Source organism: Rutidosis leptorrhynchoides, chromosome 1 (assembly GCF_046630445.1).
Source record: "Rutidosis leptorrhynchoides isolate AG116_Rl617_1_P2 chromosome 1, CSIRO_AGI_Rlap_v1, whole genome shotgun sequence".
In the NCBI taxonomy this organism is placed as follows: domain Eukaryota; kingdom Viridiplantae; phylum Streptophyta; class Magnoliopsida; order Asterales; family Asteraceae; genus Rutidosis; species Rutidosis leptorrhynchoides.
Genome location: NC_092333.1, coordinates 203,269,061 through 203,290,289, shown reverse-complemented (window position 1 = coordinate 203,290,289; position 21,229 = coordinate 203,269,061). Strand labels below are relative to the sequence as shown.

Below are 21,229 nucleotides of genomic sequence, written 5' to 3'. Positions count from 1 at the left end.
TCCAACATTGTCGCCGTTGATTTTTATTTAGAATCGTCATCTAGTCGACCAAGTACTCCAATTCAAATTTTCGATAATCCATTTTTTGAACCCGACCTCACAATTGAGAATCCGGAGGATATTCAGGGACAATTCAGAGATCCTGAACCACAAATCACTCATCCAGAGATTGTCGAGGAAGAAACCATTAAATCAGAATCCTCTAGTGATTCAGATTCAACAAATTCAATCATGAAAAATTTGGAACCTCTAAGTATGGAAGACCGAATGAGAGCTAAACTCACTGGCCAAGGTCACGCAATTACTCAACCAGACATTAATGCGCCAGATTATGAAATCAAATGACAAATCCTACACATGGTAACTAATCAATGCCAATTTAGTGGTGCGCCGAAGGAAGATCCAAATGAACATATTTGCACCTTTAATAGGATTTGTACTCTATTTAAGATCAGAGAAGTTGAGGATGAACAGATATATCTCATGTTATTTTCCTGACTTTAAAGGGAGAAGCCAAAGATTGGTTAGAATCGTTACCTGAAGGGGCGATTGATACATGGGATGTTTTAGTTGAAAAATTTCTTAAACGATTCTTTCCAGCATCTAAAGCTGTGAGACTTCAAGTAGAAATTGTTACGTTCACACAGAAGCCAAATGAAACATTATATGAAGCGTGGACAAGATTTGGAAAGTTGTTAAGAGGATGTCCGCAACATAGTTTAGACACTTATCAAATAGTACAAATATTCTACCAAGGATGCGACATCACTACAAGAAAAGACATCGACATAGCAGCTGGTGGTTCCATTATGAAGAAAACCACAACTGAAGCTTACAAAATTATTGATAACACTGCTTCCCATTCACATGAGTGGCACCAAGAAAAAGATGTCGTTAGATCATCTAAAGCGGCTAGAGCCGATTCTAGCCATGACTTTGATTCCATGTCCGCAAAGATAGATGCTTTCGAGAGACGAATGGAAAAGATGACTAAAGATATTCACTCAATACGAATTAGTTGTGAGCAGTGTGGAGGACCACATTTGACAAAAGATTGTCTCAGTATTGAACAAACAATGGAACAAAGAGAGAATGTTTCATACATGAACCAAAGGCCTGGAAATAATTATCAGAATAATTATCAATCGCCAAGACCAAACTACAATCAAAATTTTAACCGAAATGTTCCATACAACAACTAACAAGGTCCTAACAATCAACAAGTATCCAATAATACTTACAATTAGCAAAGACCTATTTTTCCAAATAAACCACCACAAACTGATGATAAAAAGCTAAATTTAGAAGACATGATGCCGAAGTTAGTTGAATCTCAAACGCAGTTTTTCACATCTCAGAACCAAACCAATGAACAAAATGTTCAAGCATTTAGAAATCAACAAGCTTCTATTCAAAATCTTGAACAATAAGTAAGCAACCTAGCAAGGTTGATAGGTGAAAGAAAACCAGGGAGTCTACCTAGCGATACAAATGCTAACCCCCGGAATGAAACAGCTAAAGCTATTACCACAAGAAGTGGTATTACACTTAAATCACCTGAAATACCTAAAATTTCTGATGACTCTATTCCTACTACACAGGCACCACAGCCTAAGCAAGATAAGGAAAAAGAACCGGTAGTTGAAAAGGTTAATGAAGATAACACAGTTAAGGCTAAACCTTATGTTAAACCATACCAACCACCACTTCCTTACCCGAGTAAAATGAGAAAAGAAAGACTTGAAGCCTAGCAATCCAAATTCTTAGTTATGTTTAAACAAATAAATGTCAATCTTCCTTTCATTGATGTGATTTCAGGAATGCCTAGATATGCCAAATTCTTGAAAGATCTAATCACAAATAGAAAGAAAATGAAAGAACTCTCGGCTGTTACTATGAATGCAAATTGTTCTGCAGTACTGTTGAATAAGATACCAGAAAAATTATCAGATCCAGGAAGTTTCACAATTCCATGTTTTCTGGGTAGTCTTAGTTCAATAAAAGCATTGTCAGATTTAGGTGGTAGTATAAATTTAATGCCGTATTCACTATACGCTAAACTAGACCTTGGAGAATTGAAACCAACACGAATAAGCATACAACTAGCTGATCGATCAGTAAAATATCCTAGAGGGATAATGGAAAACATGCTAGTTAAATTTGGTACTTTAGTATTTCCAGCAGATTTTTTTATTCTGGACATGGAAGAAGATTCTCGAGTTCCTCTTATATTAGGAAGACCATTCTTAAATACGGCTAAAGCAATAATAGACGTGTTCGGTAAGAAACTAACCCTAAGTATAGAGGACGAGAGTGTTACCTTTTCTGTTGTTAGAGCCATGTAACAATCGCAATCTACAGATGATACATGTTATTATATTCAAACTATAGATTCACATGTAAAATTGTTAGAAGAATTTCCAGAATTACAAGGAACATGAGAATGTTCTTTAGGAGAAGGAACTGAACCAATTGATGAAGCTGAAATGTTAGCCACACTCATGGCTAATGATTACGAACCAACAACAGAAGAACTTCAAATGCTAAAAGAGCAAGACAGATATCGATATAAATCATCGATAGAAGAACCACCGACATTAGAGTTAAAGCCACTTCCAAACTATTTGGAATACGCATATTTACATGGTGAATCTGAATTACCTGTAATAATATCGTCTTCTCTTACCGAAAATGAAAAATCTCAACTCATTTCTGTGCTAAAAGCTCATAAACCAGCTATTGCATGGAAGATTCATGACATTAAAGGCATAAGTCCTTCGTATTGCACACATAAAATCCTTATGGAAGAAGGTCATAAAACCTATGTGCAACGCCAACGAAGACTAAATCCTAATATGCAAGATGTTGTTAAGAAAGAAATTATTAAACTGCTAGATGCAGGTTTAATTTATCCAATCTCTGATAGTCCATGGGTAAGCTCAGTTTAATGTGTACCTAAGAAGGGTGGCATGACTGTCATCACAAATTAAAAAAATGAGCTTATTCCTACTAGGACTGTAACAGGATGGCGTGTCTGTATTGATTATATAAAATTAAATGACGCCACCAGAAAAGATCACTTTCCCTTACCTTTCATTGATCAAATGTTGGAAAGGTTAGCTGGAAACAGTTACTATTGTTTTCTTGATGATTTTTTCGGATATTTTCAAATTCCAATAGCACCCGAGGACCAAGAGAAAACCACATTCACGTGCCCTTATGGTACTTTTGCTTACAAACGCATGCCATTTGGACTTTGCAACGCCCCTGCAACCTTTCAAAGGTGCATGATGGCGATTTTTCACTACATGATAGAAGAATGCATGGAAGTTTTCATGGATGACTTTTCAGTCTTCGGTGATACTTTTAAATCATATCTAGTTAATCTTGAACGAATGCTTATTAGATGCGAACAATCAAATCTAGTACTTAATTGGGAGAAATGCCATTTCATGGTTAAAGAAGGCATCGTTCTTGGTCATAAAATTTCAAAGGAAGGAATTGAAGTGGATAGAGCTAAAGTAGATGTAATTGCTAAACTTTCACATCCCACCAATGTTAGAGGAGTTAGGAGTTTTCTAGGACATGCCGGTTTTTACCGATGTTTCATAAAAGACTTTTCTAAAATTGCCACTCCTATGAATAAACTCCTAGAAAAAGATGATCCATTCATCTTTTCTGATGAATGCATCAAATCTTTTAATATTCTTAAAGAAAAACTCACTAATGCACCGATCATGATAACTCCAAATTGGAATCTACCATTTGAACTCATGTGCGATGCAAGTGATTTTGCAATGGGAGCTGTTTTAGGACAAAGGAATGAAAAACGATTTCAACCTATCTATTATGCTAGTAAGACGTTACAAGGAGCACAAACGAATTACACAACTACTGAAAAAGAACTCCTTGCTATTGTCTTTGTTTTTGACAAATTTCGTTCATATCTCGTTCTAGCAAAAAACGGTGGTCTATACCGACAATTCTGCTCTTAGATACCTATTTTCAAAACAAGATTCCAAACCACGATTAATCCGTTGGATCTTACTCTTACAAGAGTTCGATATTGAAATCCGAGACAAAAAGGGAGCAGAAAATCTCGCCGCTGATCATCTTTCTCGTCTTGAAAATCCTGAATTAGAAGTTCTAAATGAATCGGCTATACAAGATAATTTCCTGATGAATATCTATTGAGAATCGATTATAATGAAATTCCATGGTTTGCAGACTATGCAAACTACTTAGTATGTGGATTCCTTGAAAAAGGGTTGTCGTACCAAAAATGAAAGAAATTCTTTAGTGATATAAAACACTATTTTTGGGAAGTTCCACATTTATTTAAAAGTTGTCCCGATGGAATAATCCGCCGATGTGTATTCGGGGATGAAGCTAGTTAAATCTTAAACCATTGTCACACATGACCAACAGGAGGGCATTATGGGCCTCAACTCACAGCAAGAAAAGTCTATGACGCTGGATTTTATTGGCCTACAATTTTCAAAGACGCACACCTTCTCTGTAAATCCTGTGATGTTTGTCAAAGGGCCGGAAAAATAAGTCAACATGATGAAATGCCACAAAATGTCATTCAAGTATGTGAAGTATTTGACGTTTGGGGTATTGACTTTATGGGTCCATTTCCAAAATCTCATAATAATCTCTATATTCTCATTGCCATTGATTATGTATCTAAACGGGAGGAAGCACAAGCTCTCCCAACTAACGATGCACGAGTTGTAGTCAACTTCTTAAAACGTCTTTTTGCTAGGTTCGGAACACCGAAAGCTTTAATAAGTGATCGGGGAACTCATTTTTGTAACAACCAACTTGAGAAAGTTCTCAAAAGATATGGAGTAACTCATAAAATCTCAATCGCTTATCATCCACAAACAAGTGGACAAGTTGAAAATACCAACCGAGCATTAAAACGTATTCTAGAAAAAACGGTAGGGTCAAATCCAAAGGAATGGTCCATGAAATTGGAGGATGCACTCTGGGCTTTTAGAACAGCCTACAAAACTCCAATTAGAACCACACCTTTTAAACTTGTTTACGGAAAAGCATGTCACCTTCCAGTAGAAATTGAGCACAAAGCATTTTGGGCTTTGAAGACATGTAATCATGATTTGCATGAAGCTGGACGTCTACGGTTAAGTCAATTAAATGAATTAGAAGAATTAAGACATGAAGCATATGAAAATTCGTTAATCTATAAAGAAAGAATGAAGAAATGGCATGATAAAAGAATCAGAAGTTCAAAAGAATTTAAGGAAGGAGACAGAGTCCTTCTTTTCAATTCACGATTCAAGCTATTTCCTGAAAAATTGAAATCTAAATGGTTTGGACCATTCATAGTCAAAAGAGTTTTCCCATATGGAACAATAGAGTTGATAAATTCAAATGGGATTGAATTTAAAGTCAATGGTCACAGAGTTAAACATTACATACATGGTCCGATGGAAGTTGACAATGAAGTTAATCATAATTTCGACACCACAGCTAACTAAGTGTAGGGAGAATCAAGTCTTTTTAAGGATAATATATATTTATGTTAGAGTTAGATTTTCTGTTTTTGTGTAGTTCTCGAGAATGGAATCCGAATGGTCTTTCCCTAGCAGACCCTAAAGAACTAGTCTTCTCCCTCCATTCTGAAATTTTTTTTTTTTTTTAAGTTTTACGAGATGAAGAATTCCTTTGATCTGAACCATGGTCTACTACTACACGCTATGATTACTAAACGTAATAATAACATCTTTCCGAGTGAACTGGTATCATTCATAAGAGGCAAAATGGACGAAGTGAGGAAAGAACTCAGGAAAGATCTTCATAAGACACATTTTGGTAAAGGAAAATCAAAATCTGTAACAAAAAGAAGAGCACGACATCTTGAAAGATGTCATAAATGCGGAAAATGGTCACACGAAGGTAAATGTTCGAACAATCAAACATATTCAAATACCGAATTTGTTACTCTATGCAGAGAAGGACCGTTCATATGTTTAGAAGAAAAGTTATTGAAGAATCGAGGTTACGCTTATGTAGCTATGGAAAACCAAATCACACGACTCTCCTATGAGTCAACTAAAGCAGGTCTCTGAGAATTCTATCTCACAGGTAAATGTGTACAGTTTTATTTTTATTTTTATTGCTTTTAACCTTTTGATAATAAACGCTGAATCGTTCGCTATAAAGTATTAAATTGATATTCAATAAAATTAGGTATGCGAAACCGAAATTATTGATATCATACAAAAATTTATTACATCACTGCGAAATTTACCGTTTATTCATAAGGTATAAATATCTTTAATCAATCAATCCAAAATATTTCAGAAATTCGTCATGAGTAAAACTAGGTAAAATAGCCGAAATTACTTTACCAAAAGAGGGGCGTATAATTTTTGATAATATTTGATCGATTAAAGTGGGATAAAAGACCAAAAAGATTTTTCATTTTAATTTTTACCTTGTTTTTAAAATTAATATATAAATATTAAATTATTATTGTAAATTTTTAAAATCAATATATTTAAGTTTTTGAATATTTTAAAAATTAATATTTTCAATATAAGTTTGTAAAATTAATGTATAAAAATATTAATAATATTAATATGAATTTTTAATTTTATGCATTTTAAATTTAAGTTTGGTGTTAATTTAAAAATAAAAATGTACTTTATTTCATTAAGTTAAAAATATGATTTCTAAAATTCATCGTAAGTTGAAGACTATGTCATGGAACCGAAATTGCTTTACCCGAGGGCGGGACGAGAACTTTTATTATCATTATTTTTAATCTTATAGATTTAATTATGCCAAAAACATTTAAAAAATCCAAAAATCTTTGCTTTTAAAACAACGCTTTAAAATGACAAATTCTTAAAATTTTGTCGAGGGACGAACTAGGACAACGATCTGAAACGCCCTCATTCTTAAAAGAAAAAAATTTTTAAAATTAATTTAATCATTTGTTTTATAAGTTAAAGATTTTTATAAAAAAAAAATAATACCAGACCCAATGCGATCGCATGGGGTTTACACTGTAAAGCCATGCGATCGCATGGCCTAGAAAAACTGGACAGAATCAAAAAGGCCAGCGAGCTGTTATGCCTTATCACAACACACACACACACACACACAAACACGAAAACACTCTCAAAAACACCCCAAAAATCTTCATTTTTTCACCAAAATCAACCAAATTTCTTGCAATAATCCGCTATAATCATGCCTATATTCAGATGGGGAGGCAGGAAGGTGAAGATTTCACCCCTAAAACTCTTTAAATTTGAATTTTAGTGTTCTTGAGCTAATTTTTATCTAATTTAATTTTGTTAATTTCTAGTGTAATTAGAGTTAAATTGTTAGTATATTATGCATGTATAACCTAGATTGATGTTATTTGTCATAATTTGAAGCCTTAAACTTCAAAATTTTTAGAAACCTAGGGTTTGTGTTCTTGAGCAATTTGGGGCTTTTTGATATAAACAGGTTATGGCTGATTTTTGTTATGAATTAGTGCTAAATTAAGTAGTGTAACATGTTTAGGTTGCTAAATGATCCAAACATTGATCCTAAACATGATTTTTGAGAACTAAAGTGGACTTTTAAAGTAAAAAAATTCATGAACTTGATTAATTTGATATAAATGCCATTTGAAACTTGTTTAATTGCTAGTAATGATTATTTTGACATGTTATTTGAGTTGAATGCTTATGAACTTTGTAAACATTTTCATATATGCTTATTTGAAAAAGTGTAGAATTGATAAAAATATGAAAATGAGTATAAGTTTAATATGGATTAAACATGTTATTGTAATTGTTTTAATTTGTTATTTTGCTAACACTAATGCATATTTGGATGCACAAATTTTGTGTTTAATGTGTTTTGTAGAGAAATACAGATACGGACGGTGCATCATCATCATCTAGGCAACCTGATCTGGAACCACGGCCAGAGATGCAATATCATGAACCGGAACACCAACCTGAACAACAACAGCATTATGATCAACACGTGCCATACTATGAGCCGGAGCCACAATTTTTTATTGCCTATGTAGTATTTCCCGTTCACCATATAATAGAACACCCAACAATTCATGAAGAACAGTTGCATCCCAATTTAAGGATTGATAGAAGTTGGAGAGATTACCCGACGTACCAAAGTAACAAATTTAAGCTTTGGACCAAAAATGTAGAAGTTTCAAGGGTAATAGATTGGGAGCCTTTGGAAATGGTCCACCTAGCTAACCCAGTTAGGCAGCATCTAATCTAAAGGTATGGTAGCTCTTCTTTTTCTGATTGGGAACGTTTATTTACCACTCGTAGGCCTGTATATAAAGAGTGGTGTGTTGAGCTAATGAGTACTATAGCTTTTAATAAAGATGTAGATAGGTTAGACTATAAGAGTTTTCTTAGATTTTTATTTGGCCGTAGGATGTACAGGATGTCCATGCTGGACATGGCCAGGGCTTTACAGATTTATACTCCCGCTGAATTACTATCACCTGATTGTACAAATTTGATTTATCATGGTGAACGGGTAGATAAAAATTTTGACGCTAACGCCATCTGGAGGCGTATGTCAAATTTTAATGTGTTTACGCTGGGAGGAAGACACTCCTATTTAGATATTAATAAAGCCGAGCTTCGTATAATACATAGATTCTTAGCAAACTCGATTACACAAAGAGGTAACAACAAGGAGAAAATGACCTTACACGATTTATTTTACCTTAAGTGCATTCAAAACACTATAAGCTTTGTTAATATCCCCTAATGTGTTGGTATTTATCTGTCCAAAATGGTGGAAGGTATACAGGAAGGGGGAATAATAGGAGGAGGTATTTTTGTTACTCTCATTGGAGAGTATTTAGGTGTAGATAGGGATCAAGGGGGTCCGATGATGGTATGTAGGGAACTGGACGAGACTTTAGGTTTGCAAGTCTATCAAGGTGCAAATGTATTGATTAGGAGACGCAATCAGGCAGTACAATATCAGGGCCGCCATCCACATGTAGAGAGGGTTCGGATGATGAGATAGAGGAAGCGGATGACATTAGGGATGTCATTAGAGATAGTGCTACTGACGTTTTCTAACGTATAAATGAGGTAGAAATGACTAATGAGGATAGGCATCGTCGGTATGAGCAGTGGCAAGCTGCGAATGAATATGAGACTTCTAGGCGATGCCAACACGATAGCTGGCAAGTTCATCAGCACCAAATCATGAGCCAGCTATCATATCAGGTACCAAATAACTACATCCCGACTCGACCTGCTTACTATCCACCACATCAGCCCGACATGCGACCACCCTATGACATGTACGACCCCAATCAAGCATACCAGAACACCTATCACCAAACATGGAACCCAAACGATGATATGAACTGGAACCCCTATCCAAATCAATAGTGTTCCATTAGTGATGTCTTCTCTTTAATTATTTTTATCTATTTATGCTAAACATTTAACATTTTGATACTTTAATGTAATGTTTAATATTTTTATTATTTTGTATTAATATTTTATTTTTGTAATTTGAAAGTGGGATATTAAGTCCCATTTCAAATTACCATGCATGTTTATATTTTTATTGTATGTATTTTATCTCATGTACACAACAAGGTAAAACATCGCATTTTCAAAGACTGGCATTAAGTTCAGCAAAAGCTATTAATTTTGACGACAAAACGAAAAACAAGTGTGATGTAACAACAGACTGAATGAACAAATGATGTGCACCATTTATCATTCAACACAAACAACAATATGTTTGGAAAACTTTGGTAAAATTTAATCATTTTTCTACGCTAATCACCCTCAATAATTTAAATTGTTACTGATTTCTTGCAAATGAGGGCATTGCAGGAACTTAAGTGTGGGAAGGGGTTAAATTCTTTCGGGTTTTAAAATTTTAATTTAAACACTTGGTTACCATTAAAAATACTAGTAACGCAGTAGTTATATTAGAATCTAGTGCTCTCTGATAATAAAGAACAGCCCTAGTCTTATATACTGACTACCAATTCTAGTAAAATTTTTAAAAAAAATTTCAAATAAATGAATTTAAAATCATGTTTATACATATTTATGAACGATAAAACTAGGTGTTAACACCGAAATTATTGTTACCTCGGAAAGGACATAAATTGAGAAACAATCCAAAACGCTTGAATTCATTTAAAATGGAATAGAGGAGAATAAAAAGGCAAAGAAAGAAAAATAAAAGCCAAGTGTGGGGAAAAATTTACCAAGTTATTTAGAACATATATCACATATTTTTGTACAAATAATTGAAAGTACTTTTGTTTTGGACGATATTAATCAGTTTTACCCAGTTTATTATAATATAAATAGAATTTTAAAGGAAGTAAAGTCTTTCGAGAAAAAGACACGCGCTTCTTGATTTAGGTCAGGAAGTTGTCGTCCAGATCAGTTGTAGAGTCTACGAAAAACCTTGAAAAGTTTTCTCAAAAATCAGCTGGAAATCCACGGACCTCAGCATCAAACAGGGTCGCCAAGTGGTCAGACTTATCCTAACCATGAGAGGATCTGTCTCGTACAATGGGGGGCACCGTGCAAATTAGCTTATAAGACTAATGAATCAGATCCCCAGAAAGGATAATCTCCTTAAAGATCAAAAATCAGCTTTTAAGCCTGATATTACTCAATCCTTGGGATTGACCTTAAAGATTGAGAATTACAAACTCATGGAATTCAATGATATCTAAACTCGAGCTTGAACGAGAAAATATTTTGATCAAATTACAAACCGATTTATTTTTTTAAAACCTATTTTCAATGCGTTCATTACCATTGAACGTAAAATCCTAGGAATTCACCTGGAATTCATTAGGTCACCTTAACCAAATCGGGTGTCAACCGTAAGAACGGTGGTTGCATAGCATGGTTGGAGACAGAACCTTGTGCCAGACCGAAAAACTATAGGGTGATCTTTACTATTGCTCATACAAAAGATAGTAATTGCATCCGACACAATATAGACCATAATCAAAAGCATGTCACGGGACATTGCCTTAACAGTTGCTTGTTCAACGCTTTCCTTTACAACCGGACGGTAGTTTCCCGAAAGGTAATATACGGAGCAAGTAAACTGGACGTGTTGCTTTCCCAATACAAGGTTAGCAAGTGTGTGACACAAAACCATAAGTTTTGAGCTAAAATTTTCAAATCTGAAACCCACAAAACCCACAAAAACAATTTGCAAACACCGGTGAAGGGTTATTCCGGGAAACTTATCTAGGGTAAAAGCTAGATTGAATTTTTAAAAAGATCAAATGTTTTCATAAAGATCCAATTTGCTTAAAGAATCTAAATTTTTATAGTCATGTGGGACTGTAAACCACAACGTTACTATCATTGTTCATACCGCCGTATTAAAATCACTGATGTACAAAGTGTGAAGAATAAAGAAGTGATTCTAGTAAAGTTATATTCAAGTTCTATATTGCTTGAGGACAAGCAACGCTCAAGTGTGAGAATATTTAATAATGCTAAAAACGAACATATATTTCATAGCATTATCCTTCAAAGAAGACAAGCTTTTAGTTGCAATTGTTCTATTTACAAGTGATATTCGTTTAAATAATAAAAGGTGAAGACAAAAGACAGATTCGACGATTTGAAGACGCAAACGACCAAAAAGCTAAAATGTGCAAAATACAATTCAAGTGGTTCAATTTATTGATAAGAAACGTCTAAAAGTTACAAGAGTACGAACTGCGAAACGCAAAGTACAAGATATTAAATCGTACGAAAGGACGTTCGAAAATCTGGAACCGGGACATGAACCAACTATCAACGCGCGACGCAACGGAGCTAAAATGACAAATCAACTATGCACATGAATATAATATAATATATAAATAATTCTTAAAATTATATATATATATATATATATATATATATATATATATATATATATATATATATATATATATATATATATATATATATATATATATATATATATATATATATATATTATATATTAAAAACCGTCGGCAAACTAGCAAACAAGTGAATGTGGTCTGATCCAGCTGGCCATGCAATCGCATGGCCTGGAAGAGCAATTTCCATGCGATCGCATGGCTGTAACAGTGTGGCCACATCTATAAATTGAAGCGCTTTTCGGACGAATGATGTACACAGAATTCAATCTATCTCTCACTCTCTTAAATATATATTATATTTATATTTTATAATTTTAATTTTAATTTTAATTTAAGATTAATAATAATAAGGTTATAGTGGCGAATGTTTTAAGTTTGTAAGTCGAAATTCTGTCCGTGTAACGCTACGCTATTAATACTCATTGTAAGTTATGTTCAACCTTTTTAAATTAATGTCTCGTAGCTAAATTATTATTATGCTTATTTAAGCCGAAGTAATCGTGATGTTGGATTAAATATTAAGACGAGGTAATTGGGCTTTGTACCATAATTGGGATTTGGACAAAAGATCGACACTTGTGGAAATTGGACTATGGGCTATTAATGGGCTTTATATTAACTAAAAGATACCACGTTAATTTAATATAAAGATTACAATTTGACGTATCTATAAATAACCACTATAACGACTCTCATTTTTCCATTCTATATTTCTCATTTTTCCATTCAATACTTTTCTTTATTAAATGCCCAATAAAATAATTAAACTTTAATCGATAAAAGTTAAGCGTTAAGAATTATAAAATACGATAATTCACTTTGTACAAGTTAATAAAAATAATAAGTTAATAAACTTTTGTGAGTAAATAAATAACTATAAAGACTTATGTAATTAAAATAAATAAACTTGGATAATTATGGGTTTATTAAGCTAAATTAAAGTACAAGGACTTAAGTGAAAAATGTAAACCCTAACCCACAAAAACCCTAGCCGATTTTTGGGAGGGTAAAATTACCTCCCTACCCCTCAAATTTTTGGCCCATGCATCCCTCTTAACCCCTTCTCCAAGTTAGACTTGTTCCCTAAGTAATTCCTTATAAAACCCTAATTCTAGAATAATCCTAACACTCCTATAAATAGGGACCTAGGCTAAACCATTCCATGTACCAAATCACAATCAAATCTCACTCTCAAATCTCTCTCTCCCTCTCTAAATTTCAGCCAAAAACCGAAATCCACCACCACCCCCATCGAAATCCTTGAGGGTTTCCAAGTAATCTTCAAGTGTTCTTCGAGTTCTTCATGTTCTTCAAGAATCTTCAAGGTGTTCTTCAAGATATTCAAGGCTTTGATCTTCCATCTTCATCAAGTTCTTCTTTTCTTTTTTAATCTTCTTGGATCTTCAAAGGTATAATATAAAACCCTAAACTATTTCCTTAATTCTTTGATCTTTGTTTTAATCTATATTCATATAAATTCATAAACATATAAACATAAGAACAAACCTAGATCTATACAAGTAAAAAATATATATATATATATATATATATAAATCTATACATGGGTGTGTGTGTGTGTGTGTCGACTAGAAAAAAAAAGAAGGAAGGAAACTTTGATCTTTAAAACCCTAGATACACTTAGGAAATTTGTTTGTGTTTAATTAAGGAAACAAAATAAACTTATATACATATACATACAAATCGACATATACATATATATACATGTAGAAAATAAATTTTTGTATACATATATATATATATATATATATATATATATATATATATATATATATATATATATATATATATACACGACATCATATACATATATACACTAAAACCCTAAACCCTAATATGAATTATACTACTTTAATCAAAACCCTAGTTTTATTAAAAACCTAATTAATTATTAAACCTTAATTCATTAAACCTAACCCTAATTAATTAATACCACTTTAATTATTAAACGCTAATCATTACCTAATCATTACTACATTAAATAAAACCCTAATTTACTAAAACCTAATTTATGAAACCCTAGGACATTAATTACTAAACCCTAGTTAGTTAAATATTACTTTAAATAACTAACTCTAATTAATGAAACCCTGATACTACTTATACTATTAATTAACATGTATACACTGTTACTATTATTAGCACCTATAACCTACTACTTATATTGTAACACATAAAAACCTTTTTGGGATATGTATTAGAGATGTATAGATCTTCGAACTTTCTTGACGAATGGTTTCTACGAGACTCTATGCAGAGGGTTTGGATTTCCGATTTAAAGAGTCCTATGGCTCAAGCCCCTAGATCTGAAATGGCCATTCGAAGGGAAAGGGGTGATTGGAAGCTTATCTAATACGACAAGTATCATAAAATGGAAAACACTCTTTAAGTAGAAACTTTCTAAGTATAGAAACTTACTAAAATAGGGAACCTACTAAAAATAGGAAACTTTCTAAAAATAGAAACTTACTAGGAATAGAAACTTAGTGAAACAAACTGTACATAAACACGTACTTAAACTCAAACATGGGCAAAACACTTAACTACTCTTAAATGTCATAGGTTGACTTTTCTGCTCACTCATCCAACTCTCTATTCCGAGGAATAACTAGCTCTCTCTCTCTACTTACTAAGGTGAATTCATAGCCCCTCTTTACTGCTAGCAAACTTACTTACTTTACTTAGGGTGAGACACATGTTGTTTTTACTTTTTTTACACTTTAGACACAAGTACCAAACTGTTAAACTATGCTATACCCGGCTATGTCCGACTAAGTCCCTACAGTGATATTTTTAATTGCTGCTGCATGCTTAATTATTGAGGGTAGGCCTATCGGGTGTAACGTCCCCGATACATTTGACTAAGTCTTTGTATTACTTGATAATGAAATTAAAACCGACAAGGACAGACACAACTTGTCATAGGGCAAACTTAAACGTTTAGTCTAAATATCACGCTTTGGCATAACTTTTTGATCCTGTGGGAGATGAACCTTACAAACTAAATCTTGTGGTCTAAAACAACGGTCAAACTTTTGTTAAACCTATGAACTTCACTCAACCTTTTTGGTTGACACTTTAACATGTTTTGTCTCAGGTGGAGTTTGATTCGAGCTTACTTATCTACTACTTATGTGATGCTACTTGGACATAGGATTAAGAGATTATCGCATATTTTACTATTGCATTTAAACATTTACTTTATTCCTTTATAACGACATTTCATTTTTTGCTGCGTACTCATTAAAGTTAATTTTCTCATTTAGTATTGTTCTCGTTATTATAATATGTTGGTATATTTTGGTATTAAGTCACATTTCACCCAGGCCCTAACAGGAGGTGTGATAGATTGGTATCAGAGCATAACCAGACTGTTATAGAGAACCAGGATTGCATCTTTATGTGTGCCTTATTTGCTAGCTAGGGTGCCTTAGCAATCTAGGAAACTATAACCTTTCCTGCCTTAGACTTTAAAGCACTTAGGATTGCCCTATAATCTTAACATTTATGCTTTCCTAAACTTGACTAAAAGATTCTAATCAAAATCTCTTTCCTAATGATAGGATGTCAAGCTCAAGCGTTAACAAGCCCAACAAGGCAACTCACAACCCTACTACCGAAGTAGGTGTTGGACACTCTGAAACATCAAGACCTGTTCGAAGTCCTTCTTACAGTCCTGCTTCACCAAACTATAGTCCAAATACTTTGCGAAATTCACAAAGGTCTCCTCAATATTATCCAACCCCGAGAATCGAAGATAAAGGAAAACGTCATGAAGAAGTTGATCCATCAAGGAAGAGAGCCCGGACTCCTTCTTATAATGATGCTGCTAAGTATGAGGGTTTGCTTCGCCACATGGCGAGAGTGGAGGTCCGTATGGATGAGAAAGACCGCGAAATTAAGAAGTTGGTGGAGGAAAATGTTGAACTAAGAAAAGAATTAAGGCTCCTAAAGTACAAGGAAGAACGCAACAATCGTTGGGGGAAGCAATCACTTGCTCATCTCCAGGAGGATGTGGACTTCTGAATGAAAATGGAGAGAAGCCGAGTCGACAAACAACTTTCCTTAAGGGAATACGACACCAATGCCGTTAACAGTCGTGTTACCAACCTCTATGACAATCTCGAATATCTCTACGAAAAGCAAAAAGGGAAGAACGAGCGATATGATAAGTTTATCCAAGAATCTCTCGACTCTCAAACCGAAAGGCTAGAGAAACTTGTAAAGGATAACATGGAAAAAGTGATGACGCAGTTTGAGGACGAGAAGAAAAAATATGAAGATTATTTCAATCTTAATATTCTTTAGTTATCTTTCCTATTTTTTCATCTATGTAAAGCCTATGCCTTTAAACTATTTCTAATTCCGAATCATGTATTAAGGCTTATTTAATGCCTCGTTCCTTAATAAAATAAAGTGTTTTATTTATATCATGTGATATTAATACTTTATCTTATTCCTACATGTAAATGCTCAACCCTATAATTTGTTAACTTATCCGACTTATGTTCACTTATGTAGCGACATCATGGTTCGTCCAGCGACACCTACTGTTAACAATATCGTCTTGACTACTGAGCAATTCCAACAACTACTCACTGCCGCACAAGGAAAAAATCAAGCTAACAATGTTAATCCTCAACCGAAACCTTGTTCCTACAAGGATTTTTCAAACTGTCATCCTCCTGCATTTAAGGGAACTGAGGAAGCTGTCGAACTAGTCCGTTGGATCGAGAAGATAGAATCTATTTTCCGTATTTGTAACTGTGGTGATGAGGATCGAGTAAAGTATGCCACTAGCTCATTGGGTGGTAATGCTTAACTTGGTGGACTGCTCATGCCAAGTCCGTAGGAATTGATAATGCTAATGCAATTCCATGGGACGAACTCAAAAGCATGATGGTCAACAAATTTTGCCCGAGGAGTCAAGTTCAGAAACTTGAAGCGAAGTTCTGGGAACTTAAGGTCAAGGGTACTGATATTGAGAACTACACCAATCGTTATTTGGAACTTTCTACTCTATGTCCTGAGATGTTTCCTATTGAAGCTAGAAGAATTGAGCGGTATATAGAAGGTCTTCCCGAGGATGTTTGTGACGACCCGGAAATTTCCGACCAAATTTAAACTTTAATCTTTATATTATTCCGACACGATAAGCAAAGTTTGTTAAGTTAAATCTCAAGAATTTTAAACCGTGTTCATACATTCATTATAACCTCGACCAAATTCCGACGATTCACTAACCGTTATATATAAATAGATATGTATATGTATATATATATTATAACTTGAGAATATTAATAAACTATTAAACGTATAATACCTTACACGAACGTATTTGTTTCAATATGATTTTCGATGAAATTAAAAAAATATATTAAATGATTGAATTATCAGAAACATTGAATTATGATTACAAATCTCTGTTGAGAGGTCCACTATGATTTGAGAAAATCTATTCCTCTTAACGATATTCAGAATAATTTGTAAAGCTATTTATAAATAAAAACAAAAAGTGTCATTTACGAAAGTTAGACAAAAGTTAGTGGAGAATTGGTTTCCATAATATTCTATTAATCAATTTTCAAACGTACAAAGACGTTTTCAGTTTAAAAAGAACTTTATTATTAAAACGTATATAACTTTTATAAATATCTAGAATCACTTTTGACAACTCATTACTTAACCAGTATAATAAATATAACGATATTTATATTTTATTTCATTAAATATATATAATGATTTAAATTAATATTATATATATTTATACGCGTATTATACATACATAGTTTTTATACTTTTACTATACTTTAACTTTACCTTTACTTTACTTTTACTTTACTTTAACTTTAATAATTCACTTTAATAATTCATACTTTAATAATTCACTTTAATAATTCATACTTTAATAATTCACTTTAATAATTCACTTTAATAATTCACTTTAATAATTCATACTTTAATAATTCACTTTAATAATTCACTTTAATAATTCATACTTTAATAATTCACTTTAATAATTCACTTTAATAATTCATACTTTAATAATTCACTTTAATAATTCACTTTAATAATTTATACTTTAATAATTCAAAAATCTATTATAAATAGAATTGAATAGGTTTTCATTATTTCATAGAAACTTGAAAATATATTTCTCTAAACTCTCTCAATCGAATTACATATATATATTTTCTTTGTATTATTTCAAGATATTATTAGCATACATAAAATACTACGACGGAGTTATACTCAGACGATTTCAAAATAAGTTTTCAAATGGGATAAAGTTAAGTAAATTATGGGTTATAGCTATGGAGGTTATGGGTATTGATCGAGAGTATTGCTCGTGAGTCAAACTAGTGTTTATCATCTCCGTTGCGCCTACGTACTTTTCCTGTAATATTGAATCTCAATATTGATACGTTCGTGAATCCAAGGCCAACATTGCACTTGTTCAATGACGTCATATGTATTTTTACTACAAAATACAGTATTGTGAGTTTCATTACTCCCTTTTTATATATTTTTGGGCTGAGAATACATGCGCTGTTTTATAAATATTTTACGAAATAGGCACAAGTACTAAAACTAATTCTATGTGGGTTTAAACCAAAAATATACCCTTAGCTTGGTAACATTAAACTACTTGTCTATGTACGGTAGGCACGAATCCTAAAGATAGATCTATTGGGCCTGACAAACCCCATCCTGACTATGGGATGCTTTAGTACTTCGAGGTATATATAACACACCTGATTTGGTGTACTTTCAGAGGGTAAAACATGAACGTTAAGGCTTGTTACCGGGTGCCTACAACTTATAGAATACTTTTATACACTTGCGAGTGTACATATATTTATAAACGGAAATCTTGTGGTCTATTAATATATTGAAATGATTGTTATGATAAACCTATGAACTCACCAACCTTTTGGTTGACATTTTAAAGCATGTTTATTCTCAGGTATTAAAGAAATCTTCCGCTGTGCATTAGCTCATTTTAAGGATATTACTTGGAGTCATTCATGGCATATTTTGAAAGACGTTGCATTCAAGTCATTGAGTTCATCAAGATTATTATTAAGTCAATTATAGTTGGATGTATTATGAAATGGTGTGCATACCATCAATTTTCATTGTAAAGAAAGTTTGTCTTTTAAAAAGGAATGCAATGTTTGTAAAATGTATCATATAGAGGTCAAATACCTCGCGATGTAATCAACTATTGTGAATCATTTATAATGTATATGAACGGGTCCTTTCAATGTTCAAGGGAATGTTATAGCTACCGAGAAGGTTACTCTGGATACTGTGATTCTTATGGCACAAAATCTGATGTTGGCCAAGAGAAGAAGAGCGTCGGCCAATAAGCAGGTTGAAACCAAGGGTAATGATGGTAAGAGGAAGTTTGAGCCATCTCAAGGTTCGGTTTAGAATAATAATAAGAAGCATGCGGATAACACAAGGTCGAATTATAAGGGTACTTATCCCTTCTGTATTCGTTGTGAGAGGCATCACCCGGGGAAGTGTACTGCAGTTTGTGCATTGTGTAAGAAAGTGGGACACGTTGCTAAGACGTGTAAGACTCCTCCAAAGGATAAGGCTATCGTTCCAGCCAAAGCTCCTCCAACCTGCTATACTTGTGGAGAAAAGGGACACATTAGTCCTAATTTTCCTAAGAAGAAGGATAATCCCGCTACTGGAGCTAATGCTACTGCTGCGAAGGTTCGTGCGTTTGTTATCACTGCTGCTGAAGCTCGAGATGAGGATGAGGTCATCACGGGTACGTATCTTGTCAATAATTGTTATGCAACTATTTTATTCGATACTGGTGCCGACAGAAGTTATGTGTCTAGTGATTTTTGTACCCTATTTACTGAAAAGCCTCAACCCTTAGAAACTAAACGATTAGTAGAAGTAGCCAATGGAAAGATCATGCAAGTCGATAAAATCTATAAAAAACTACAACTTAATCTTAGCCGATAAGGAATTTAAGATAGACCTTTTGCCGGTCGAGCTCGGAAGTTTTGACGTTGTAGTCGGAATGGATTGGTTACGTCCATCACATGCTGCTATCATGTGTTACGATAAAACTGTTCATGTTCCATTGGGAAATGGAGAGACTCTCATCATCCAAGGTGAAAAGAGTGGTTCCAATATCAACATCATCTCCTGTATTAAAACTCGTAAATACCTTATGAAAGGTTATCCAGCTATTCTAGCTCACGTTAAGATGATTGAATCGAAATAGAAGCATATTAAAGATGTACCAGTGGTTAAAGACTTTCTTGATGTGTTTCCCGAAGATCTTCCTGGTCTTTCACTTCCTCGACAAGTTGAATTTCAAATTGATTTAACTCCTGGTGCTGCTCCTATTGCTAAAGTGCTGTATCGTTTAGCACCCTCCGAGATGAACGAATTATCTAACCAGCTCCAAGAACTATTGGATAAAGGTTTTATTCATCCTAGTTCGTCCCCATGGGGAGCTCCTATTCTGTTTGTTAAGAAGAAAGATGGTACGTTAAGGATGTGTATAGATTATCACGAACTTAACAAGCTTACTATCAAGAACAGTTATCCGTTTCCGCGTATTGATGATATATTCGACCAACTTCAAGGGTCAAGCGTCTATTCAAAGATTGATTTGAGATCTGGTTATCACCAACTCCAATTCAAGGAATCCGATATTCCTAAGACTGCTTTTCGTACTCGATATGGACATTATGAATTCTGTGTCATGCCTTTTGGTTTGACCAATGCTCCTGCTGTATTCATGGATCTTATGAATCATGTCTGCAAGCCTTACCTCGATAAATTCGTTATTGTGTTCATTAACGATATTTTGATCTATTCCAAGAGTGAGAAAGAACATGAGCAACATTTGCGTACGATTCTTGAACTCTTAAGAAAGGAACAACTCTATGCTAAATTTTCTAGGTGCGAGTTTTGGCTCAAAACCGTACAATTCCTTGGACATGTTGTTGATAGAGACGGAATACATGTCGATCCAGCTAAGATTACTGCTATTCGGAACTGGGAGATACCAAAGACTGCGAAACATATTCGCCAGTTTTTGGGACTTGCCGGTTACTATCGAAGGTTCATAAAAGATTTTTCTCTCATTGCTAAACCTCTTACGAAGCTAACTCAAAAAGGGAAGAAATTTGAGTGGTCTGAAGAACAGGAATCTGCTTTCAAGATTCTGAAGGAGAAATTGACCACAGCCCCGATTCTATCTTTACCTGAAGGTACTGACAACTTTGTTGTTTACTGCGATGCTTCGAA

At 33.7% G+C, this 21,229-nt stretch overlaps 1 non-coding gene across 1 annotated transcript; it reads right to left on the bottom strand.

The window, feature by feature from the left end:
- Nucleotides 1-614: 614 nt before the first annotated feature.
- Nucleotides 615-721, bottom strand: LOC139886916 (small nucleolar RNA R71). The gene has a single exon (XR_011772776.1). It is a non-coding gene; the product is annotated as a small nucleolar RNA R71 (small nucleolar RNA).
- Between the last annotated feature and the right edge of the window lie 20,508 nt (nucleotides 722-21,229).